The 25,605-nt window shown below is 45.4% G+C and overlaps 12 non-coding genes across 12 annotated transcripts; 7 read left to right on the top strand and 5 right to left on the bottom strand.

Moving 5' to 3' along the window:
- Positions 1-1,538: 1,538 nt before the first annotated feature.
- On the bottom strand, positions 1,539-1,611 carry trnav-aac (transfer RNA valine (anticodon AAC)). Its single transcript has one exon. It is a non-coding gene; the product is annotated as a tRNA-Val (tRNA).
- An 87-nt stretch (positions 1,612-1,698) lies between these two features.
- trnag-ucc (transfer RNA glycine (anticodon UCC)) lies at positions 1,699-1,770 on the top strand. The gene has a single exon. It is a non-coding gene; the product is annotated as a tRNA-Gly (tRNA).
- A 1,545-nt stretch (positions 1,771-3,315) lies between these two features.
- trnav-aac (transfer RNA valine (anticodon AAC)) lies at positions 3,316-3,388 on the bottom strand. Its single transcript has one exon. It is a non-coding gene; the product is annotated as a tRNA-Val (tRNA).
- An 87-nt stretch (positions 3,389-3,475) lies between these two features.
- On the top strand, positions 3,476-3,547 carry trnag-ucc (transfer RNA glycine (anticodon UCC)). Its single transcript has one exon. It is a non-coding gene; the product is annotated as a tRNA-Gly (tRNA).
- A 1,549-nt stretch (positions 3,548-5,096) lies between these two features.
- On the bottom strand, positions 5,097-5,169 carry trnav-aac (transfer RNA valine (anticodon AAC)). The gene has a single exon. It is a non-coding gene; the product is annotated as a tRNA-Val (tRNA).
- Positions 5,170-5,256: 87 nt separating this feature from the next.
- trnag-ucc (transfer RNA glycine (anticodon UCC)) lies at positions 5,257-5,328 on the top strand. Its single transcript has one exon. It is a non-coding gene; the product is annotated as a tRNA-Gly (tRNA).
- Positions 5,329-6,861: 1,533 nt separating this feature from the next.
- trnav-cac (transfer RNA valine (anticodon CAC)) lies at positions 6,862-6,934 on the bottom strand. The gene has a single exon. It is a non-coding gene; the product is annotated as a tRNA-Val (tRNA).
- Positions 6,935-7,021: 87 nt separating this feature from the next.
- Positions 7,022-7,093, top strand: trnag-ucc (transfer RNA glycine (anticodon UCC)). Its single transcript has one exon. It is a non-coding gene; the product is annotated as a tRNA-Gly (tRNA).
- Positions 7,094-12,246: 5,153 nt separating this feature from the next.
- On the top strand, positions 12,247-12,319 carry trnat-agu (transfer RNA threonine (anticodon AGU)). The gene has a single exon. It is a non-coding gene; the product is annotated as a tRNA-Thr (tRNA).
- Positions 12,320-16,308: 3,989 nt separating this feature from the next.
- Positions 16,309-16,472, bottom strand: LOC132896847 (U1 spliceosomal RNA). The gene has a single exon (XR_009656185.1). It is a non-coding gene; the product is annotated as a U1 spliceosomal RNA (small nuclear RNA).
- Positions 16,473-20,040: 3,568 nt separating this feature from the next.
- LOC132896390 (U5 spliceosomal RNA) lies at positions 20,041-20,155 on the top strand. The gene has a single exon (XR_009656027.1). It is a non-coding gene; the product is annotated as a U5 spliceosomal RNA (small nuclear RNA).
- Positions 20,156-20,341: 186 nt separating this feature from the next.
- On the top strand, positions 20,342-20,523 carry LOC132898429 (U2 spliceosomal RNA). Its single transcript, XR_009656513.1, has one exon. It is a non-coding gene; the product is annotated as a U2 spliceosomal RNA (small nuclear RNA).
- Positions 20,524-25,605: the final 5,082 nt, after the last annotated feature.

Raw genomic sequence — 25,605 nt, 5'->3', positions numbered from 1 at the left:
TATATTACCCCTGGGAATTATACCTGATAAAACTAGACATGTTTAATAGTTTACTGTCTAAAATGTATTTTAATACGAGACCAGGAACATGTTCTGTTTATTTGGTAAAGTTTGGCTCTTTGAGTCCATCATTACAAGAATGCGTTCCTGGTAAGTTACTGTTTATTCAAAGAAGTGACATCATATGCAAAATGCTTAAAAGTTAGTGGGCATTTCAGGCTTCGTCTGTTTTGCAAATTGGAGCACGTTTTTAATGATTTTTTTTATTTATTCTGCAACAAAACTAAAACCAAAGCATGACTCCTAAGGGGTGTGTCCTTCAAGGCAGTTCAAGTGACATTTAGCGTCAATGCAAATTTGCAGCGTTCTGATGCCATGTGCAGCCCGGTTGACCTGACCTCACTCTGTAAACGAGCAACCAAGTGGTATTTGAGAACACCACCTCCCCGTGACGAATTGCAATGTCCGTGCGTCCACAGTCAACAGACAGGTAGATAATGCCCGATTTTGTTTTTAAAGAAGCCGTCACGGACCTTGAAGGAAAACCAGAGAGGCAGGGAAACAGTTCAAACGAGGTTTTGTCACTATGGTCGTCTGCAGGTAGGAGAACATGACAACCACTAATCCACAGAAAGCAATCCGGTCACATTAAGGGTCTGTCTTTCTGGCTGTTTCGAGAGTACCTGATCTTAGCAAGGCGGGAACTGGACGTTAACGAAAGCAGAGCTCAAAAGGCAAAGCATGGCTCTGCCAGCTTTCTCAGGAGCGTCTATTCGCTTGTCAGGTGCAAGGGGAAACCACTGCACAGCAGAAAACAGGCGAAGCTTTTTCAGCGTCTCGGTTTGGGATTGTTCCAAAAGGCGCGGACGGAGCAGAGATGGCAGCTCGACATTTGTTCGCTGCCAAGTTCAAGAAAACCAGCACCGTTTCCGCCCGGTTTCGGATCGCGCACCGCTCTCGTGTTAAGCGAACGTGGTAACCAATACAATACGGAAACCACGAGTGTGTTAGCTCTTGCCTGGGCCTCAAGAAGAACGCGGGTCACCCTTAAACAATTGTCACGAGAATAGGGGCACGGCCTTGGCATCGTAGAGATGAGCTGGTGGTCGAGCGTGACAAGGTTCAGCATCGAAAAGCGCTGCAACAACATGACGGGAAGAAATCAAATGCCTCGTTTGGAGGGGCCAAGGAGGGGACTGAGGACTGGTCTTTCCACTAGCAACGTAAGTACTTGTTTGCAGGCTTGAATGACATCAGTTTGCCCCTGCGTACGTTCGACCCATGAAGCGGTGAAGAAAGAGCACGGGCTCCTGCGTGTTTTCCTTTCGTTGGCAACAAGCGACAGGTGTATATTTGTCCACAAACAGAGAACTGTAGAGGCACTGTTTAAGATTTGTTCAGCAAATGTGTCCATACCTTGGCTGGTCAAAAGCAAATACTTGCTTCCGTAGTTGGCACGGACAGAGCAGAGATCACAGCTCAGCAGTCACTCACTGCCGAGTTCAATAAATAAATAAATAAACAAACCAACCCAGCGCTGTTTCTGCCCGGTCTCGAACCAGGGACCTTTCGTGTGTTAGACGAACGTGATAACCACTACACTACAGAAACCTCAGCTCTTGGACCGATCAGCTGTTGCCTGGGCCTCAAATACAGAAGCAATGGCACTTAGGCATGGGTCCCCAGGGTAGGCCTGCAGCGTTGGTGGTATAGTGGCTAGCATAGCTGCCTTCCAAGCAGTTGACCCGGGTTCGATTCCTGGCCAATGCACACCCTTTAACGCTTCGTTGCTCTGATGAAAGGCAGAGAGCATGGCGAGGCACTTGGGAGGAAACAACAGGAACGGATCAGTTGCTTGTCACTGCCTTACCAAGGGCTGATCCTTCTGCTTTCCGCTCGTGTTGCATGTAGTCGAACAGCGTCGGTTTGCGCAAACCTGGGCGTGTTTGAAGGACACGGGCACCTGCGTGTTTGTCTTTCGTTGGCGGCAAGCTACTTTGCCTGTTTTCCACAAACGGAGAACTGCACAGTCACGGTTTGAGAGTTAATAAGCAAACGTGTCTGAATGTTGGCCGGCAAATACTCGTTGAGACAGGATGAAGCATTCCAGAGTCAATGCCAATTTGCTGCGTTCTGATGCCGTGTGCAGCCCTGTTGACCTGACCTCACTCCGTAAACGAGCAACCAAGTGGTATTTGAGAACACCACCTCCCCGTGACGAATTGCAATGTCCGTGCGTCCACAGTCAACAGACAGGTAGATAATGCCCGATTTTGTTTTTAAAGCAGCCGTCACGGACCTTGACGGAAAACCAGAGAGGCAGGGAAACCGTTCAAACGAGGTTTTGTCCCGATGGTCGTCTGCACGTAGGAGAACATGACAACCACTAATCCACAGAAAGCAATCCGGTCACGTTAAGGGTCTGTCTTTCTGGCTGTTTCGAGGGTACCTGATCTTAGCAAGGCGGGAACTGGACGTTAACGAAAGCAGAGCTCAAAAGGCAAAGCATGGCTCTGCCAGCTTTCTCAGGAGCGTCTATTCGCTTGTTAGGTGCAAGGGGAAACCACTGCACAGCAGAAAACAGGCGAAGCTTTTTCAGCGTCTCGGTTTGGGATTGTTCCAAAAGGCGCGGACGGAGCAGAGATGGCAGCTCGACATTTGTTCACCGCCAAGTTCAAGAAAACCAGCACCGTTTCCGCCCGGTTTCGGATCGCGCACCGCTCTCGTGTTAAGCGAACGTGGTAACCAATACAATACGGAAACCACGCGCGCGTTAGCTCTTGCCTGGGCCTCAAGAAGAACGCGGGTCACCCTTAAACAATTGTCACGAGAATAGGGGCACGGCCTTGGCATCGTAGAGATGAGCTGGTGGTCGAGCGTGACAAGGTTCAGCATCGAAAAGCGCTGCAACAACATGACGGGAAGAAATCAAATGCCTCGTTTGGAGGGGCCAAGGAGGGGACTGAGGACTGGTCTTTCCACTAGCAACGTAAGTACTTGTTTGCAGGCTTGAATGACATCAGTTTGCCCCTGCGTACGTTCGACCCATGAAGCGGTGAAGAAAGAGCACGGGCTCCTGCGTGTTTTCCTTTCGTTGGCAACAAGCGACAGGTGTATATTTGTCCACAAACAGAGAACTGTAGAGGCACTGTTTAAGATTTGTTCAGCAAATGTGTCCATACCTTGGCTGGTCAAAAGCAAATACTTGCTTCCGTAGTTGGCACGGACAGAGCAGAGATCACAGCTCAGCAGTCACTCACTGCCGAGTTCAAAAATAAATAAATAAATAAATAAATAAATAAACCAACCCAGCACTGTTTCTGCCCGGTCTCAAACCAGGGACCTTTCGTGTGTTAGACGAACGTGATAACCACTACACTACAGAAACCTCAGCTCTTGGACCGATCAGCTATTGCCTGGGCCTCAGATACAGAAGCAATGGCACTTAGGCATGGGTCCCCAGGGTAGGCCTGCAGTGTTGGTGGTATAGTGGCTAGCATAGCTGCCTTCCAAGCAGTTGACCCGGGTTCGATTCCTGGCCAACGCACACCCTTTAACGCTTCGTTGCTCTGATGAAAGGCAGAGAGCATGGCGAGGCACTTGGGAGGAAACAGCAGGAACGGATCAGTTGCTTGTCACTGCCTTGCCGAGGAGGTGACCGAGGGCTGATCCTTCTGCTTTCCGCTCACATTGCATGTAGTCGAACAGCGTCGGTTTGCGCAAACCTGGGCGTGTTTGAAGGACACGGGCACCTGCGTGTTTGTCTTTCGTTGGCGGCAAGCTACTTTGCCTGTTTTCCACAAACGGAGAACTGCACAGTCACGGTTTGAGAGTTAATAAGCAAACGTGTCTGAATGTTGGCCGGCAAATACTCGTTGAGACAGGATGAAGCATTCCAGAGTCAATGCCAATTTGCTGCGTTCTGATGCCGTGTGCAGCCCTGTTGACCTGACCTCACTCCGTAAACGAGCAACCAAGTGGTATTTGAGAACACCACCTCCCCCTGACGAACTGCAATGTCCGTGCGTCCACAGTCAACAGACAGGTAGATAATCCCCGATTTTGTTTTTAAAGCAGCCGTCACGGACCTTGACGGAAAACCAGAGAGGCAGGGAAACCGTTCAAACGAGGTTTTGTCCCGATGGTCGTCTGCACGTAGGAGAACATGACAACCACTAATCCACAGAAAGCAATCCGGTCACGTTAAGGGTCTGTCTTTCTGGCTGTTTCGAGGGTACCTGATCTTAGCAAGGTGGGAACTGGACGTTAACGAAAGCAGAGCTCAAAAGGCAAAGCATGGCTCTGCCAGCTTTCTCAGGAGCGTCTATTCGCTTGTTAGGTGCAAGGGGAAACCACTGCACAGCAGAAAACAGGCGAAGCTTTTTCAGCGTCTCGGTTTGGGATTGTTCCAAAAGGCGCGGACGGAGCAGAGATGGCAGCTCGACATTTGTTCGCCGCCAAGTTCAAGAAAACCAGCACCGTTTCCGCCCGGTTTCGGATCGCGCACCGCTCTCGTGTTAAGCGAACGTGGTAACCAATACAATACGGAAACCACGCGCGCGTTAGCTCTTGCCTGGGCCTCAAGAAGAACGCGGGTCACCCTTAAACAATTGTCACGAGAATAGGGGCACGGCCTTGGCATCGTAGAGATGAGCTGGTGGTCGAGCGTGACAAGGTTCAGCATCGAAAAGCGCTGCAACAACATGACGGGAAGAAATCAAATGCCTCGTTTGGAGGGGCCAAGGAGGGGACTGAGGACTGGTCTTTCCACTAGCAACGTAAGTACTTGTTTGCAGGCTTGAATGACATCAGTTTGCCCCTGCGTACGTTCGACCCATGAAGCGGTGAAGAAAGAGCACGGGCTCCTGCGTGTTTTCCTTTCGTTGGCAACAAGCGACAGGTGTATATTTGTCCACAAACAGAGAACTGTAGAGGCACTGTTTAAGATTTGTTCAGCAAATGTGTCCATACCTTGGCTGGTCAAAAGCAAATACTTGCTTCCGTAGTTGGCACGGACAGAGCAGAGATCACAGCTCAGCAGTCACTCACTGCCGAGTTCAAAAATAAATAAATAAATAAATAAACCAACCCAGCACTGTTTCTGCCCGGTCTCGAACCAGGGACCTTTCGTGTGTTAGACGAACGTGATAACCACTACACTACAGAAACCTCAGCTCTTGGACCGATCAGCTATTGCCTGGGCCTCAGATACAGAAGCAATGGCACTTAGGCATGGGTCCCCAGGGTAGGCCTGCAGTGTTGGTGGTATAGTGGCTAGCATAGCTGCCTTCCAAGCAGTTGACCCGGGTTCGATTCCTGGCCAACGCACACCCTTTAACGCTTCGTTGCTCTGATGAAAGGCAGAGAGCATGGCGAGGCACTTGGGAGGAAACAGCAGGAACGGATCAGTTGCTTGTCACTGCCTTGCCGAGGAGGTGACCGAGGGCTGATCCTTCTGCTTTCCGCTCACATTGCATGTAGTCGAACAGCGTCGGTTTGCGCAAACCTGGGCGTGTTTGAAGGACACGGGCACCTGCGTGTTTGTCTTTCGTTGGCGGCAAGCTACTTTGCCTGTTTTCCACAAACGGAGAACTGCACAGTCACGGTTTGAGAGTTAATAAGCAAACGTGTCTGAATGTTGGCCGGCAAATACTCGTTGAGACAGGATGAAGCATTCCAGAGTCAATGCCAATTTGCTGCGTTCTGATGCCGTGTGCAGCCCTGTTGACCTGACCTCACTCCGTAAACGAGCAACCAAGTGGTATTTGAGAACACCACCTCCCCCTGACGAACTGCAATGTCCGTGCGTCCACAGTCAACAGACAGGTAGATAATCCCCGATTTTGTTTTTAAAGCAGCCGTCACGGACCTTGACGGAAAACCAGAGAGGCAGGGAAACCGTTCAAACGAGGTTTTGTCCCGATGGTCGTCTGCACGTAGGAGAACATGACAACCACTAATCCACAGAAAGCAATCCGGTCACGTTAAGGGTCTGTCTTTCTGGCTGTTTCGAGGGTACCTGATCTTAGCAAGGCGGGAACTGGACGTTAACGAAAGCAGAGCTCAAAAGGCAAAGCATGGCTCTGCCAGCTTTCTCAGGAGCGTCTATTCGCTTGTTAGGTGCAAGGGGAAACCACTGCACAGCAGAAAACAGGCGAAGCTTTTTCAGCGTCTCGGTTTGGGATTGTTCCAAAAGGCACGGATGGAGCAGAGATCGCAGCTCGACATTTGTTCGCCGCCAAGTTCAAGAAAACGAGCACCGATTCCGCCCGGTTTCGAATCGGGGACCATTCTCATGTTAAGCGAACATGGCAGCCGCTACAGCACAGAAACCACGCGTGTGTTAGCTCTTGCCTGGGCCTCAAGAAGAACACAGATCACGCTTAAGCGACTGTCACGAGTTTAGGGGCATGGCCTTGGCGTCGGAGAGATGACCTGGTGGTCGAGGGTGACGATGATCAGCACTGAAAAGCGCTGCAACAACATCACGGGAAGAAATCAAATGCCTTGTTTGGATGGGCCAAGGAGATGACTGAGGACTGTTCCTTCCGCTTTCCACGAGCGACGTAAGTTGTTGTTTGCAGGGTTGAATGACATCAGTTTGCCCCTGCATACGTTCGACCCATGAAGCGGTGAGCAACACGGGCTCCTGCGTGTTTTCCTTTCATTGGCAACAAGCGACAGGTGTATATTTGTCCACAAACAGAGAACTGGAGAGTCACTGCGTAAGATTTGTTCAGCAAATGTGTCCATACCTTGGCTGGTGAAAAGCAAACACTTCCGTAGTTGGCACGGTCAGAGCAGAGATCACAGCTCAGCAGTCACTCAAAAAATAAATAAATAAACAAACCCAACCACCGATGTTTCTACCCGGTTTCAAACCAGGGACCTTTCGTGTGTGAGATGAACATGATGACCACTACACTACAGAAACCTCGGTGCTTGGACCGATCAGCTGTTGCCTGGGCCTCAAGTTCAGAAGCAATGGCACTTAGGCATTTGTCCCCAGGCCTGGCACGCAGCGTTGGTGGTATAGTGGCTAGCATAGCTGCCTTCCAAGCAGTTGACCCGGGTTTGATTCCTGGCCAACGCACACCCTTTAACGCTTCGTTTCTCTGATGAAAGGCAGAGAGCATGGCCAGGCACCCGGGAGGAAACGGCAGCAACGGATCGGTTGCTCGTCACTGCCTTGCCAAGGAGGTGACTGAGGGCCGCTCCTTCTGCTTTCTGCTCGTGTTGCATGCAGTCGAATGGCATCGGTTTGCGCAAACTTGGGCGTGCTTCACGGGCGCCTGCGTGCTTGTCTTTCGTTGGCTGCAAGCTGCTTCTTTGCATGCTTTCCACAAACAGAGGACTGCACAGTCACGGTTTGAGAGTCAATAAGCAAATGTGTCTGAATGTTGGCCGGCAAATACTCGTTGAGACATGATGAAGCATTCCAGAGTCAATGCCACTTTGCAGCGTTCTGATGCCGTGTGCAGCCCTGTTGACCTGACCTCACTCCGTAAACGAGCAACGAAGTGGCATTTGAGAACACCACCTCCCCGTGACGAATTGCAATGTCCATGCTTCCACAGTCAACAGAAATGTAGATCGTGCCTGATTTTGTTTTTAAAGCAGCCGTCACGGACCTTGATGGAAAACCAGAGAGGCAGGGAAACCGTGCAAACGAGGTTTTGTCCCGACGCTCGTCTGCACCTAGGAGAACATGACAACCACTAAGCTTCAGAAAGCAATCCGGTCACGTTAAGGGTCTGTCTTTCTGGCTGTTTCGAGGGTACCTGATTTTAGCAAGGCGATAACTGGACGTTAAGGGAAGCAGAGCTCAAAAGGCAAAGCGTGGCTCTGCCAGGTTTCTCAGGAGCGTCTATTCGCTTGTCAGGTGAAAGGGGAAACCATTGGACAGCAGAAAACACGCGAAGCTTTTTCAGCGTCTCGGTTTTGGACTGTTCCAAAAGGCACGGACGGAGCAGAGATCGCAGCTCGACATTTGTTCGCCGCCAAGTTCAAGAAAACGAGCACCGATTCCACCCAGTTTCGAATCGGGGACCGTTCTCATGTTAAGCGAACGTGGCAGCCGCTACAACACAGAAACCACGCGTGTATTAGCTCTTGCCTGGGCCTCAAGAAGAACACAGATCACGCTTAAGCGACTGTCACGAGGATAGGGGCACGGCCTTGGCGTCGTAGAGATGAGCTCGTGGTCAAGTGTGACGAGGATCAGCACTGAAAAGCGCTGCAGCAACATCACGGGAAGAAATCAAATGCCTTGTTTGGACGGGCCAAGGAGATGACTGAGGACTGTTCCTTCCGCTTTCCACGAGCGACGTAAGTAGTTGTTTGCAGGGTTGAATGACATCAGTTTGCCCCTGTGTACGTTCGACCCATGAAGCGGTGAACAACATGGGCTCCTGCGTGTTTTCCTTTCGTTGGCAACAAGCGACAGGTGTATATTTGTCCACAAACAGAGAACTGGAGAGTCACTGGGTAAGATTTGTTCAGCAAATGTGTCCATACCTTGGCTGGTGAAAAGCAAACACTTCCGTAGTTGGCACGGCTCTTTTGGCTCTTCTTACTATAAGGAGCCGGCTCTTTCGGCTCCCAAACGGCTCCTGAGATTTTATTTTTGATTTAATTGCTGCAATTAACTAGTTAATTAATTACATTATTGTTTATATTTTATCAATAGGATGTTCTCCATTTTATTTTTTAGTTTTTGTAGCCATTGTAAAGCTTTGTAAAGTATAGCAGTGTAACAATGTTCTAGCTATAGAAATAAAACTTACTTACCAATTAATAAATTATTTTCTCACAAACATAATGCAAAACTGTGTTATATTACCAGTATAAAATACACAGCTGATTTTCCCCTCCTCAGGTGCCTCACAGACTCCTCTCCCCTGTGCTCCACAGCTTTAAGCATTACACCAATTTTCGTATTTTCGCAGCTGTGAATGACATCAACCACCCCCCAACCAAAAAAAGTAGGCGTACACCATGCTACTTTTTTTCCTTTGAATGGTAATAGACAACACAAAGACGCAATCGGACAGCAACTTTTGTGAAAGTCTCTCTCTCTCTGAGGCACCTAAGGACAAAAAACTAATTCGGCTCCCCAACTCGGCTCCCACCGAAGAGCCGGCTCCCACCGAAGAGCCGGCTCCCACCGAAGAGCCCGCTCCCACCGAAGAGCCCGCTCCCGTCGTTCACTTCAAAGAGCCAGCTCTTTGAACCGGATCGTTCGCGACCGACACATCACTACCGGTTTCCTACTGACCCAGACAAGAGGGCCAAATGGATTGCAGCTGCGAAGAGACAGGATTGGGAGCCAACAGAGTACTCCAGACTTTGCAGTGATCATTTCATTTCAGGTTAGTTTATCAGTTAATGCAATTTTGATAAAATATATAGCAAAAAGTAAATGGGTCAGTGTTTGTTAACCCATCTGAGCAGTGAAACAAGGCAGTGTTAATTTGTCTAGGGTTGCATGTAGCAGACATCAGACATAAAACGCAATAACAGAGGCTAGAAAGAAACGGGACACAGAAATAAATAAACAGGGCTCCATACCAAGGCTGGGTACAGTGTTTGTGATAAAAGACAGATCCAATTTAACACGAATCACAGCTTACTTTCTTGTTAAAATGTGCAAAGGTCTCCACCATCTCATACCGGCTTGCACTGAAGGACTTAAGTGTGCCGTCCAAAATGGCTGCGTCACGTGACTTGGTCACGTGGGTGAAATACCTCAATTCCCTGCTGTTGAGATGAGTGAAGTCATCTGGCTGCCATCTTACCACTCACATCGATAGTGTGTGATCATTTGACTTCTGTGTTAAACTGTCATGTCCGATCAAATTTGCCCCAAGAAAAGTATCTCCTGACTTTTTTCCTTTCATTACCACTTCTTATTTTCTCAACTTTACCCACATTCCTTACATATCTTTATAGCACTCCCCTTCACTGTTGTTTTTTTTTTTTCTTTCTTTTCCAGTTCAGTCTCTGATCATTTTTTTTTTTTTGAGCAGCTCTTTTACTACTATAATTATTTTTACAGAGATTATTTCAGTTTTTCTTTGTACAGGAAATCATATATTGGACGCCATCTGGGAAATAAGCCATTGACCGGGAAATATGACCAACCCTGATTTAAGAGTACTTATCAATATACTTGGACTCAATTTAAACTAAAATCATGTTAAAACAGACAATCATGTCCATTTTGTCAATTTGTGCAAGTAGGTGTGACGTGTGTAGATGATCGACATTGTCATTTGTGCTTAGCCTGAGGTAAATGAAAATAACTGCTGACCAAACTAGAACAACAACATCTATTTTTATTTGCATCCCTCATTGCCATTTCTGCCTAAGGCTATGGTCCTTCTTTCATTTAGGCTACTGAGGCTAATTTACTCAGTTCATTCTTCTTTTTGAGTTTGAGCCGTTGAGCTTGAGTTCTCACATTCAATATCAAACATGTCTAGACTTTGGCTTTGATCTAGTCTGGGACATGTCCATCAAAAATCTGACACAGTCACAGTGTTCATCCCAGATATCACTGTCAGATTTTCAACAAAAACAGACAAAACGATAAGACAGATGGGTACAGTTCACTGCTGCACATGCAGGCATTTTTCTTGCAATTTTTCTCACCAACTACATCAATAACTTGACCAGTTTTGTGTAGCTTCCAGTAGCCTAAATAACCATTCTGTTCAACGATGTGAGTGGTAAGATGGCGGTCAGATGGTTTCACTCTGATGAGCCTCTGAACTTTCCAGATTTTTATATAGAGATCAGTGCTCCAAACATGATTTACCGAGGCTAGTGGAGCTCTTGGACACATTGCTTCTAAATTGTTGTTAACAGCCCTAAAGATACCAAGTGTCAAGCATTTGGGTGTAAAATAAACCTGATCACTGATAATTTTATGTGACATGCTTTTGTTTTTATTCATGGAGAAAAGAGATCTTTTTAGATGGCAAGAACCACACTGCTATGGCAACAGGATTGTTTACTAGTATCTGTGTCAGTACTGAACATGCATTATCTAGCCAAGTAGATTTAAGAAGAAGAAGCCTTTATTTGTTTCACATACACTCAAGCACCGACTGAATCACACAGTGAAATTTCTCCTCTGCATTTAACCCATCTGAAGCAGTGAACACACACAAGTGAGCAATGAGCACACACACACATACCCACAGCAGTGGCAGCTATGCTACAGCGCCCAGGGAGCAGTTGGGGGTAAGGTGCCTTGCTGAGGGGCACCTCAGCCCATGGCTCCTATATACCTAACCACATCTTTGAACTGTGGGGGAAACTAGAGCACCCGTAGGAAACCCACACAGACACAGGGAGATCATGCAAACTCCACACAGAAAGGCCCCTGTCAGCCGCTGGGCTCAAACCCAGGACCTTCTTGCTGTGAGGAGACAGTGATAACCACTACAACACTGCGCCACCCTAAACGTTGATATGTCAAAAAATAAAAAAAATTAGGAACCCATAACATCACCTTGTTAACATGCATACCAAGTTTCAAATCTGGATCAAGAATAGTTTTGGATATATGCTCCGGAAACGAACATTGCTCTGAGAAACTAAGTCAAAATATATTTATGTAAAATTTTGAAAAATACTTTTTTCAAAAATCCAAAATAGCAAAAGGCAGCAGTTCACATGTTGCTTGATGTGTATACAAAGTTTTATGAAGATATCTTCAGTAGTTTTAAAGATATGGCCCGGAAATGAAAATGTGACCAGACGGACAGCCGGCCGGACAGAACCCATTTCTATATCCCGTGCCAAAATTAATTTGGGCAGCCGATCAAAAAAGAACCAAAAATACTGGTTGAATTTTTTTTGGGTTGCAGTTCTCATCACCTGAAAACCACTGGCTGCTGCTGAGGATGGCCCCACATGAAGAGCCTGGAGCTCAGTGAGGTCACTCATGGTGCTTACGGTTTGTCTCTTGAGGTCTTGGCCTGTCCAGTGTTTTTGTTAACTCAGATGAGAAAGTAGCCAGAATGTACAGTTCACAGCCCACTCTACGACTGACGCACTGCATTATTTAAAATGTGTGTCCATTTTTTGCGAGGCAAATAGTAAAGAGAAGCTAACTGCAGCTAGGAACTAAAGCTGTGAGTGACTTTACAGCAGTTTCTGGGGGCTGCTTTGGGGATCAGCGCAGGGGCTTCAAGGTTCTGCTGTTGCTCCAATCTTCAATGAGTGTGAAAGAGTTAAGGCTCCATAGCTCAGTGGTGAGAGCACTGGTCTAGTAAACTAGGGGTTGTGAGTTCAAGTCTCACTGGAGTCTACAAGGAGTTAGTGAAACTGTCTCTGAGTCTTACTTTTGCTGGACGCTACCAGTTTTAGTATCGGGTGTAAACAAACCACAGCTAATGGATTCTCAATCCTCCCTGCCCTTCTCTTTCAGTAAACGATGTTTTTTTTTTAATTATTAAAACAGAGAAAATGCAGTGAGAAGGTACATTCCAACATCCATGTAGGTAAACCTAGGCCAAAAATGGACATCATCATGCCAATAATTTCGAGCAATTTTGCACACATCATAACCATAAATAAGCTAACTTCTGTCTGTATCTATCCTCTGCTTCTCTCTGACTTAGATTATCCAAGCACTCTGGTAGTAAAGCTTTTCTAGTGGTAGCTTTCTTCGAACTGCAGACATCTGACATCTTCAATATTGCTTGCCTTCAGTATGTAAACAACATCACAACAACATGTGACCCAGATGAGGATGGGTTCTCTTTTGAGTCTGCTTGCTCGGCTATCGGCTCCAAATCATCCTCAAACAAAAAAACAAAGACTGAGGACGAATTTGAAGAGCTTTCGTGTCTTTTTCAAAAGAATCAGTATCAAGAATTCACGCCACTGAGGAGAATATTATAGAGTCCGTGTGGAAACAAAAGAAGGTACTGGTGCAAATAACGTCACACACAGCACAGCACACACAGAAAACTGGGGGTTTTCTGACGTAACTTTCATTAGACTCGCACTTTAAGAACGATGCAGCCGAGTGAAATCTGCCTACCCGTCAGTCGCTGCGATCTAATAATGGTGGACAGGCTTTTAGTAATTTTTGGAACAGAATTCAGATGCAAAGAAGCATTTTTTTATTTATCTGCCAACTTTACAGTGTACTTGAGCACATCACACACAGTAAACCAGATATTTTCTGATGCACCTTTCATGAAACAAGCACTTTCAGAACGATGCAGCCAAGAGAAATTCATGTCGTCAGCAGTTCAGGTCGACCATTTAAGGCATCCATTAAATTAGCTGAATCAATTTTCTGATATTTACCTAAAAGCTAAAAACACAGAAAACAGCTACAACTTAGTAAATGAAGATAAAATATGACAGAACTACAGACAAAAAAATCTGAACTTTAGCAAATGGATGCGTGAATTTTTCGACTAGAATCCTGTCTGTCAGTGTTAGCTAATGTTACTTATGTCATCTGCTGCACTAGTATATTTTGCCTGAGAAAGTTTCTCAACTAAAGACAAAATAAACAAAAGAACCATGACTTACCTCTGTCTAATTTGCTAAGGCATCATGTTTAGCAGATAGTTATAACTTTGTACAACACAAATCCTCATAAAATATAAAGTATTTTATAGTAAACGTACGGACGGCACAGTGGTGTAGTGGTTAGCACTGTCGCCTCACAGCAAGAAGGTCCGGGTTTGAGCCCCGTGGCCGGCGAGGGCCTTTCTGTGCAGAGTTTGCATGTTTTCCCTGTGTCTGCGTGGGTTTCCTCCAGGTGCTCAGGTTTCCCCCACAGTCCAAAGACATGCAGGTTAGGTTAACTGGTGACTCTAAATTGACCGTAGGTGTGAGTGTGAATGGTTGTCTGTGTCTATGTGTCAGCCCTGTGATGACCTGGCGACTTGTCCAGGGTGTACCCCACCTTTCGCCCGTAGTCAGCTGGGATAGGCTCCAGCTTGCCTGCGACCCTGTAGAACAGGATAAAGCGGCTAGAGATAATGAGATGAGATTAAACGTATGATGATGCTGTGTGATGTCACGCATTCTCACAGCGCATGCGCATTCAATGATAATTCCAATGAAAATGTTTATTTTTTTTAATTGATGGGTGTAATTCACTTTAGCTTATTTTTTGTTGTCTAAATCATTATTGATGAACTCTCATATTGATGGTGTTTTTAGAATAGATGAAAATGAATAAAAGTATTATATTATAATAAACACTGAAGCAGAGGGAGCTCAGCTCCTGCTGGCTGTACTGCCGAGGCAAGGAGGCGGAAGGGAGCTCCGGAGGGCTCCGCCCAATTTAATCTCTGGGTTCGGAACCTGAAAAGTCGGTCCCCTTCCGGATAGAAGTTTTGTTTTTTGTTTTTTTTCCTGGTGCGAACCGTGACGACATCAGAGGGCGTGTTTTTAGTTTAGGATAAGTTTCTACATCTTCTTATGATTACTAGTTGGTCTGTGCTCGTATTTTGGAAGAAAGCAAATATCTGCTATGTCTGCATCTTATGAAGACAAGGAGGCTCAGGCACCAAAGCGCAGCGTGTGGAGAAAATGTAGCTGGCTCCGCATGTTGCTGGTGTTTTCGTTCTGCTCGCACGGCTTTCTGACCACCAGGGAAGAAATAAAAGAACAAAGCTTGCAGGCAAGCAATGCGATTCACCATCTCCGGACTACTGTTTACTTCTGCTGTGCACTGTGCAATGCCTTCTGTCGATGACGCATTCTTGATAACAAATTTCTGTTGAAAACTCATGGAGACCAAGGGCATCACTAGGCCTTTTTTACTGGGGCACATGCCCCAGTAAAAATCAGCTGTGCCCCAGTAAGAAAATGTTGAACGATTTTTGTAACAAACTAGTTTCTTTGGCAGATCATTTATCTACTATAAGTTGTAGGACAGAGTGTGTTTCAAACTTCTATCGCCTCTTCTTTCTAACTAATTTTCTGATTGGTCTGGGAGATTCTCACTGTAAACATAGTGTGCATGTGGCGTGCCATGAGTCCATTTAGCCTACTGGAGAGATGAGTCTACTCTTTGGATGAGTCAGAGAACGGGCTCTGGATGAGTTAAGGTAGCGCGAAGTTTTTGCAACAAAACTAAGCAAACCATATTCTAACAAACCCATTAAACTACATCGAATTAAACGATATTAAATTACTTTTCCAAATGGATATCAGACAATTCTTCTCACGAAGCAGAGACGGTGCAGGGAAACAGTGACAGATGAGGAGGAGGGTGAGAGAGGTAAGATTAAGGTTGTAGGCTATGTGCTAGTCAGTCATAACTAACCAGCTAAGTTCGTAAATCGTGAGAGTTGAGGTGACATGTTTAGCATCAGCATGCATTAAAAGTCCAAATGCCAACAATAATTTTTTTGGGGACTGGGATGTGTTTTCCATCTCGTTGACCTATTCCTCGCATAACTTCATCCACAAGAGCATGAGAATTATCCACTTTGCATAGGTTGGGGACAGGAACGTTAAGGTGCATTGTGTGTGTGGGGGGGGGGGGGGGGGTGCAGTGCCCCAGTAAAGCTTAATTCTTAGTGACGCCCCTGATCAAGACCCTTGCTCGTGCCAAGGTTCCCAGAAGCCTGACCTAAACCCGTTCAAGAACACGTTCCCTGGTGGTCAGAAAGCCGTGCGAGCAGAGCGAAAATAACAGCAACATGCAGAGCCAGCTACATTTTCTCCACATGCTGCACTTTGGTCCCTGAGCCCACTTGCCTTCATAAGACTTCAAACACATCGTGCAACTTGCACTCCAGCGCACAACGTCAGGGGAGGGCAAAGAAGGAAGGAAGGAAATAGATAGATAGATAGATAGATAGATAGATAGATAGAAAAGCCACCAGCTCTATTTTTGACTCTGTCAGGGTTATGGGAAAGAGGAGAGAGCAGGAACGCATTCCCCCACTGTCAGAAATTATGCAGTCGATATTCCCGCATTTGAGGAATTCGCAAAGGTCTGCACAACCCCAGTGAAATTCCCTCTGTCAATCAACGGTGCATCCTCAACAACCATTTTCTGCTCAAAACTCATGGAAACCCTAGCTGGGTGCTAAGGATAAAAGAAACCTGAACAAAACCTGTTCCCTACGTACTCGGAAACACAGCAATACACAGAACCAGAGAGATTTTTTCCACATGTTACTTTTAAGAGCATAACTCTTCTAGCTTCTCAAAGATTTAAAACAGCTAGTAGCTCTTGATATAAAACATCTGAACACAAAGAAAAACTTCAGAAAAACAAACAACTCTATCTTTGACTCCCACAGAATTAGGCAAAAGGGGAGAACGCAAACACAGTCCCCCACTACCAGAAATTATGCAATTGAGATTCTTGCATTTGAGGAATTCACAAAGGTCAGCGCAGCTTGAGCGCAATGGCTAGGCTTCACTTTGGGCAAGCCACCTTCTTGATCATGGTGTTGCCCCTGCCAGGTAAGTATGAGCTCCTTTATCTGGCTGAGATGTAACCCTGCAAGGGTGTAGGCTGCTCCGTGAGGGTGGGCAAAGCGTCTGAGCAGGGTTTTGCATAATTTTTGGCCCCTCCTCTTCCAATTCAGCACAAGACACTGGTGCTGGGGCGGCACGGTGGTGTAGTGGTTAGTGCTGTCGCTTGTCACTTGTCAAAGTTACATAATTCCAGATGATATAATATCAATGATATAATGAGTTAAAATAAATAACTGGGGGGTTAGATCAGTCAATAAAATATATATTCAGTGTGTCTTGGCTCGGGGTGGCACGGTGGTGTAGTGGTTAGCGCTGTCGCCTCCCAGCAAGAAGGTCCGTGTTTGAGCCCCATAGCCGGCGAGGGCCTTTCTGTGTGGAGTTTATATGTTCTCGCCGTGTCCGTGTGGGTTTTCTCCGGGTGCTCCGGTTTCCCCCACAGTCCAAAGACATGCAGGTTAGGTTAACTGGTGACTCTAAATTGACCGTGAGTGTGAATGGTTGTCTGTGTCTATGTGTCAGCCCTGTGATGACCTGGCGATTTGTCCAGGGTGTACCCCGCCTTTCGCCCGTAGTCAGCTGGGATAGGCTCCAGCTTGCCTGCGACCCTGTAGAAGGATAAAGCGGCTAGAGATAATGAGATGAGATGAGACACTGGTGCTGATTTCATGTGTGCTCCCTACTGGTCAGACAAGATATGGACCCGACAAGACTTTGCACCGACCGACACGTAGCCCTTTTCCACCAACAGGGAACGGGTTCCGTTCTGGTTCGCGCACCAAAGTTTGATCCGTTCAGACAGGGCCGGCTGCCCTAGGCGAGATTGAGTTTTGGCGCCCCCCCAAGAAAAAAAACCCTCTAATAACATCTAAATAACAGAGCATTTTGGTCAAAAATCCATTCGTTCGGACAGTGGTTAAATTGGCTTTTGTAAGGAGGGGGAGCCCTTCTTCACTCACAGTGGTCAATATCTCTCAAAACATTTTTATTTATCGCACCATCGGTTTAATTCATATTTTATCAACTTATGGCCTAGTTATTTATATCTCACATCAATGCACATATTGGTAACTTATTAAGCCTACGTTTCACCATCAATCTACACTGTAATTTGTAAAACCTATTCACAATATACACCACCAATTCACATATTAGCAATAGTTATTTACATCTCATCAACCAACAGTATTATTTGCATTACTTATTTACATCTCACACCATCAATTCACATATTAAGAATAGTTCTTTACATTTCACACCATAAATCTACATCAATCAAATCAATTGTTTGCTAAACTTACTTACATGTCACAACATCAAACCACATATCAGCAATAGCCAGTCATTACAATTTAATTTACAACTTTCCAAATAAGACTTAGGGCGTATTCACACCTATGTTGTTTGGTCCGGACCAAACGACCAAACGAACCAGATTTCCCTTGGTCCGGACCTTTTGGGTTGGTCTGAATACAAACCACCGAACTCTGGTCCGGACCAAACAAGCGGACCGAGACCGAGCTGCAAGGTCGGACTCGGTCCGGACCAAAGGAACCCTGGTACGGACCTTTTGGAGGTGTGAAAGCAGACCGGACCTAATCCGACAATTTTGCTTTTTTGTACCTTGGGAGCTTCCGTCATTTGTCGAGCATTATGGGAAACAGAGTCTTGACACTCCACCGCAAAGCGCAAACACTGTTTCGGTTGTCAAGGGAACCTTACAACAGTCGTTCAGTAATTCAGGCTAGACTACAGAGTACAAAAAATGAGTAGGGGGCAAACGTGGGCCGAGGAAGAAACGCGTACCCTTGTGGATATATGGGCAGATGTCCACATATCTGAGCTTTTGGAGAGAACACACAAAAATGCCAACGTGTTTGCTGTATTCAGTGAGAAAATGAAGGAGAAGGGGTTCACGCGCTCCCCAGAACAATGTCGGCTAAAAGTGAAGAAACTCCATCAGACCTACATTAAAATCAGGGACATTCTTTCAAAAAGTGGCGGTACTAGCGACTTGCGTGAAGAGCCAGAACTGTCACAACATGATGTGCGCTCATCAGCGCTATCCTCCGTGACTACTTTTGAACTTAACGCTGTGCGCGCGTGTCGTCTCTGACCAATAGCTGAACGACCTCAGGGTGCGTGGCTTTGTTGACAGATTTTGGTCCGCTTACTAAAATGTACAGTGTGAAAGCGAACCGCACCAAAATGAAAAAATAAAAAAAACATTTGGTTTGGACCAAAGCAAGCGAACTATCGAACTATCCTGGTCTGAATACACCCTTAGATCAAGTTTCTCCTGCCTTTCCTGTCTCTGTCTACATGCTCCTGGGGAGACTCCCAGAGCATCCGGGGGACTAGGGATGTCTGAAACATTTAATTTTGTTATTTAGTCTAGTCTTAGTACCCCACAGCAACCTCATAACTTTGGCCAACCACAGCAACATTGGATTGGGGGTTGAGCGCGTGAGCCAATGGAAAAATCCAGGCTGCCAGTTCTCACTATCACGAGGGAGGTTTCCTAACACTCCATGCGCAAAGATATGTTAGCGGGCATCCATTAAATTAGCTAACTCAATTTTCTGATATTTACCTAAAAGCTAAAAACACAGAATTTTTTTTTTTGTCTGACTTTTACTAGACTTAGAAATCGAATATTATTAGAAGAACATCATCAGAGGGTCTACCATTGGCAATTTACAATAGTCATAATTGACATTAACATTGACTTTAGGCATATTAAAGTATGGTCTATAGTCACTGGATTTATCTAGATCTGTTACTATTAATAAGATTAATTGACACAATATGTGGTTATTCATACACACACTTTATATACATATGCTCAAGGGCACTTCAGCCCAACACCACCCAATCTTAACTGAACTACATATCTTTGAACTGTGGGGTTAACCAGAGCTGACACAGGGAGAACACGCAAACTCCACACAGAAAGGCCCCCACCAGCCGCTGGGCTCAAACCCAGAACCTTCTTGCTGCGAGGCGACAGTGTGAACCACTCCATCCCCCTGCTGCACAAGTTAATAAATGTTTAAAGTCTCCCCGTCGGGGAATCAAATCCCGGTCTTCCGCGTGACAGGCAGAGATACTGTCCACTATACTAACGAGGATGATGCAATAGCCCTCATTTATCAATAAAAAATATGGTATGGAAAGCACTTACTGCTGGGGTCAACAGCGTTCCTGTCAATGATCAAACTCCAGCTGATGTTTTCATATTTAATTTATAGGCCTACATCCGTGATATTGGACAGATCACACAGCACTCAACTGTTCCTTTTCAAAATTCAACACCCCCACCCTGCTTGCTTATCTATCTATCTATCTATCTATCTATCTATCGATCGATCGATCGATCGATCGATCGATCGATCTATCTATCTATCTTTCTTTCAAAAAAGCTCATTGGTCAGACATTTCTCTGCCTGTGTGCAATGGCTAATAAAGCTGTAAAGGTGTAAGAGATTGGCCCAGGCCACCTTACCCTATACCAGCTTTCTGCACCTCCAATACAGTGTCACTAACCTGATCCAGTGTTAAGTACAGCTCAGGTTTTTCTTTATTGATGTATAAAGCTTTTACCTTTTATTAAAGTTTTCTGTGGAGGGAAATGTTAATGAGCTCAGTATATTTTTGCAGGCTTTGCTTTAGCGGAGTTGAACATTTTTACTCAACAAATGTTAGAACTGTTGATCTTTTTGCATAGAAGCGTCTTCCACACGCCCCAAAAGGCAATGTCTCTCTTCAAAAGGATCCAGCTGTTGGGGGCGGAGTCTAGCTGTGTTTACCTTTCTGGATTTTAATATGTGGAAGTGGTATTTAAAAGCATTGAGTGCAGTAAGATATTGCTTTTTGGTCTTTTGGCTAAGATCAAGCATGGTATTTATTCTTATCAATTTAATATCTTATATATTCTATAAATGAAAATGTTACATCAATCAGATTTTTTTTTGAGCAGGGAACTGAAATAGGGGTTTGCTCCTATCAACCTGATATTGTAGTATCTTCAGGAATAGTACCTTTACTCAAAAAAGGGTTTTTTTTATTCTTATTTGACACTCTTTCAGTGAAGTTGATAAATGTTTTTTTTTTTTATAGTAGAGAATTAAAATAGGAATTTGTTTATTTTATTCTGTATGCTCATGTGGTATTATAGTAGATTTAGGAATGGTTACCTTATTTTAAAAAAGAAAGAAAAAAATCTTTATTTTGCCTGCCCTAACTTTTTCCCTATTTTCTGGTTTTCTCCATGCTCAACAACACAGGTGTAGAATTGGCTGTGGGCGGTATGGGCGTGTCCCTACTTTTCTGGCTGCCAAATAGAAATAATTTGTTCAAATGGACATTTGCAAATTGTGGTGTGCGCTGTCGCCTCACAGCAAGAAGGTCCGGGTTCGAGCCCCGTGGCCGGCAGGGCCTTTCTGTGCGGAGTTTGCATGTTCTCTCATGTCCGCGTGGGTTTCCTCTGAGTGCTCCAGTTTCTCCCAAAGACATGGGTAATCGAGTGTCAGTAGGAGTGCTCCCAGAGCTATTGAGGTATTTCACTCACGTGACCAAGTCATGTGATGCTGCCATTTTGGACGGCACGGCTCGAATCAGTTTGAATGCGAGGAAGGCGACAAACGAAAAACATAAAAGAAAAAGGAGCGAGATGCAGAAAACACCTTCACTATCCAGCGACGTAGGGCATTTACAGGGCGAGCAGAGGGAGAGGTATTTGCAAAAATTGAGGTTAGCAGGCTTAGAGAACGACATTTACCTGCTTCCACCAGGATTGTTCACTGACGTACGGAAGTACACGAAGCCCTCGTCTTTACCTGACTTCGGCCCACATGATCTGTATACCGATGTCGTTAAAAACCCATTGCCATACACAGGTATTGATCTGAAAGCGTATACGAGTTTGGATGCCTACAAATATTTTGTGTCAGGCTGGGTAACTTGCCTACATCAGCGGGTCGTCCCTGGAGCCGGTGGTCGCCATCTTATTACAGCTAAGGTTTGTTCATATTTTCATTTACTTTCGGTCCTCAGGATAAACAAAATGTTATTAAATGGCATTGAAATAACTTCTTAGTCTGTTGAGACATGGCCCGTTATAAATTTGCTGTTACCAGGCAATGACCAAGAACTGTATTATTAGGGTCGGTGTAGTTGTAGCAGTGTATTAGCAACTAGCTGTTAGCACTAGCTAATGTCAACAACGTCGTAGCTAGTATGTCACTGTAGCAATATTTACGTTCAGTCATTTGGATGACTGTTAAAACCTTTCAGTCTCAAGTTTTTCCTTTACTGGATTTACTAGTTTACTGAGCTAGCGCGCTCGGCCGAGCCGGGAGCCATCGCGCGCTCTCCGGCCGAGCCGGGAGCCATCGCGCGCTCGGCGGCCGAGCCGGGAGCCATCGCGCGCTCTCCGGCCGAGCCGGGAGCCATCGCGCGCTCGGCGTCCGAGCCGGGAGCCATCGCGCGCTCGGCGTCCGAGCCGGGAGCCATCGCGCGCTCTCCGGCCGAGCCGGGAGCCATCGCGCGCTCTCCGGCCGAGCCGGGAGCCATCGCGCGCTCGGCGGCCGAGCCGGGAGCCATCGCGCGCTCGGCGGCCGAGCCGGGAGCCATCGCGCGCTCGCTCAGTAAACTAGTAAATCCAGTAAAGGAAAAACTTGAGACTGAAAGGTTTTAACAGTCATCCAAATGACTGAACGTAAATATTGCTACAGTAACATACTAGCTACTGTTGTTGACATTAGCTAGCTTGCCGTCCAAAATGGTGGACACCGGGGCGTCACGTGACCCTGTGACGTCAGGTGAAATACCTCAATACAGTAAAAACTGTGGTGCGCTGTTAGGATATTGTTTGTACCAGTAAAGGTCAATGTTATTGCTGCTTGACTCATATGAACATTTCAGACTAACGGTGTCTGTTTCTTTCCCCATAATGTTGGCATCTTCATCCATTGGGACAATTTTATCTGCAAAACTGCCTGTTGTAAAAAGAAAATAAAGAAAGGAATCTGGGAAATATGTTTTGTCAACAATATTGACTGAAGAAATTATGAAATCACTAGATTAATACGGGCGGCACGGTGGTGTAGTGGTTAGCGCTGTCGCCTCACAGCAAGAAGGTCCTGGGTTTGAGCCCCGGGGCCGGCGAGGGCCTTTCTGTGCGGAGTTTGCATGTTCTCCCCGTGTCCGCGTGGGTTTCCTCCGGGTGCTCCGGTTTCCCCCACAGTCCAAAGACATGCATGTTAGGTTAACTGGTGACTCTAAATTGACCGTAGGTGTGAATGTGAGTGTGAATGGTTGTCTGTGTCTATGTGTCAGCCCTGTGATGACCTGGCGACTTGTCCAGGGTGTACCCCGCCTTTCGCCCGTAGTCAGCTGGGATAGGCTCCAGCTTGCCTGCGACCCTGTAGAAGGATAAAGCAGCTACAGATAATGAGATGAGATGAGATGAGACTAGATTAATACAAAGTAGGGTATTCATTAATACAATTAATTAATTAATTTATGAAAGTGAATTACCTGTTGTGACAGTGAGAATCAGTGGGATGTATCTCACTGTGTACAGGAAGTTGTATATTTGAAATATACCTCATGCTTATGGTTTTGGAATAGGATGTTCAACAAACTCATCAGACTGGTCAGGTCTCCTATATTACAGTGTCATATATAATCACATACAGACCCAGTCTACCATAGAAACAATATAAGCAGCCGTTCACCAATGAAATTACATTTCTAGAGAAAACAAATAGTGTTAGTTTAAAGTTTAGAGGCATCTATGATCTAATAATGATGCTCTCAATTTTATAAAATTAAACTTTGCCTTAGGATGTAGCACAAGCTAATATTTTTGCCTCGAGCCCCAGGAAAAAGTTGTCAATAATTATTTAGGTTTTCAGTCCAGTGATCAGAATATTTTTAAAGAAATATTGCTGCTGGCTCATCCAAGTTTAATACTTCATTGAAATGTGCTTTGATTCGTTTATTTGTATGTTGGTCACATTTGGCTTGTGTTTCTAAACTTATACTTTTGTAATGTCAGGGTTCAAAGCTCACACAGCTGCAGTCACGTGACCGCACCTTCCAAGGCCGGATTAACTATATGGGCCTGCGGCACAGTGCCCAGGGGCACCAACCACTCCCAGCCAGTGGGGGGGGCACCACATGACAGAAACTTTAAAAATATTTTTTGTGAATGTTTGTACACTTAAAATGGTTATACACTTGACATTGTTAAATAGTCATATATAATTCATTATGAACACTAATTTCATAAGAACAACCACAATAATCATAATTCTGAGCAAGAGTGGCCTATGTGACCATTAACCCCTCTTTCCTCAACCTGTCAGTTGAGCCAGTCCACCTACGGTGAAATGTATCATTTTTTTTTAAAACCGCAGTAGAAATTAAAAATGGACAGACATCAATAGAGTGCTCTGAGATGATGCTAAAAATAGTAACACTGCGGTCTGCGCGGCCATCTTGGAAGTCACTCGCTCCAGAGCACTCATAGAGTACACATCATAGAGTACACATTCACCGATTCGTTTCTGTGTTAGAGGGCTTAGAAGCTTGGATTTTTAAAGAATTTAGACATCTGAAGTGATGGAGCACTACTGTGAAAGTTTGGATAAGCAGGCACGGGAGCGTTATGCTGAGAAGGTACGTTTCATTGGGAATGTAGATCCATACACTGTTAGTGAGAAGGAATGGAAAGCTGACCCCAGCTTGTTGCCGCATGTGACATACATAGATCTTGTGAACTATCTAGTGTTTCACCCAAGTCCATTTTGTGAACTAAAGGATTTCCAGAACTACAAGAGTATGGAAGCCAAAATCTAAATAATGTTTGAAAAACTATTATAATTATTATCAATTATTTTAGTCAGTGAATAAAATGTAGGCCTAGTATGTAACTTGTACTAACAGCATGTGTACATAAACATTACTAGGCCTAGATCTTAAATGCCATTTGATGCAACAATGCACTGCGGTAGACATAAGCTACCTAATGTGACAAATATATCCATTAATCATTGCTGAAAGTACATAGAAAAGATAATAGTTTGTATCACATTTATTTTAGTAACTATGAAATTCAAGACAATTTAACCTACCTGTCACAAAGTGATCAGAACAAATCCGGATACAGTCAAGTTGTCCTAAATTTGATCGGTTGACGGCAGCCAGCCACTGTCGTCTCCTCCGCTCGCTTTTCTCCTGTGCTGCAATTCCCGGGTTTGTCACGACTTTAGGGAGTCTGTGGAAGCTTTTGCCACCCTTTTCCTCCCGGCTACTACAGCCAACAATGACACACGTATTCGGCATTTTCACCCCTTTTTGCTTTGCTGAACAATAACAATGCACTGACACAGTGACCTTTGACTTCCAATATGGCCGCCGCTGGGTTCACGCTGACCTCGAAGCACTCTATTGAGTGGTTGTACGAAGAGAAAATTAAAAAAAGAGAAAGACTCCAGGTGTGTAGCTGCAATTAAAAATGTTCCAGTGTTAGATCGTTTTTTTTATAAAAATATCGACAACTGCTGTCACTACCAGCGCTGAAGCCGAAGCTAGTGAAATCAGCGATGCTAGTGAGGGAGATGGCCCTGCTAGCACTAGCCGGGGAGATGCTACAACCACAGCCAGTGTTAGCCGAGGGGTCGGCGACGACGAGGATCCCCTTGAGACATACAAATATATGCTGCTCATTTTTGAATAAGACATTTCAATATGCCTACATGCATATCGTTGGTTGTTTTCAGTGAATTTGATGGGCTGATGTAGCCTACTTAATACATTTTCAATGAGGAAGAATGACGTGTACTATTGTTTATGTATATGCTACTATTTTTGACAGCAAAGGGAAAGGTTTGTGAGTGTGTGCAGGAGGTTACTGAACGCGTGCGCGCAGTGTGTGTGTGGGGGGGGGGGCACTTGAGGTATAGTGCCCAGGGGCACTGTATTGGCTTAATACGGCACTGGCACCTTCTGATATGACTTAGTGTTCCGACTGATTCACAAATCACAACAAAGGAAGGAGGACAAGGACAGAGACTGAAGATCTTAATTCATTTACTTAAAGAAAATAGAAATATTTACTAA

The sequence above is a fragment of the Neoarius graeffei genome, chromosome 1, assembly GCF_027579695.1.
Source record: "Neoarius graeffei isolate fNeoGra1 chromosome 1, fNeoGra1.pri, whole genome shotgun sequence".
NCBI lineage: Eukaryota > Metazoa > Chordata > Actinopteri > Siluriformes > Ariidae > Neoarius > Neoarius graeffei.
The sequence above is the reverse complement of the archived record's forward strand: the minus strand, read 5'-3'. Positions and strand labels throughout refer to the sequence as shown.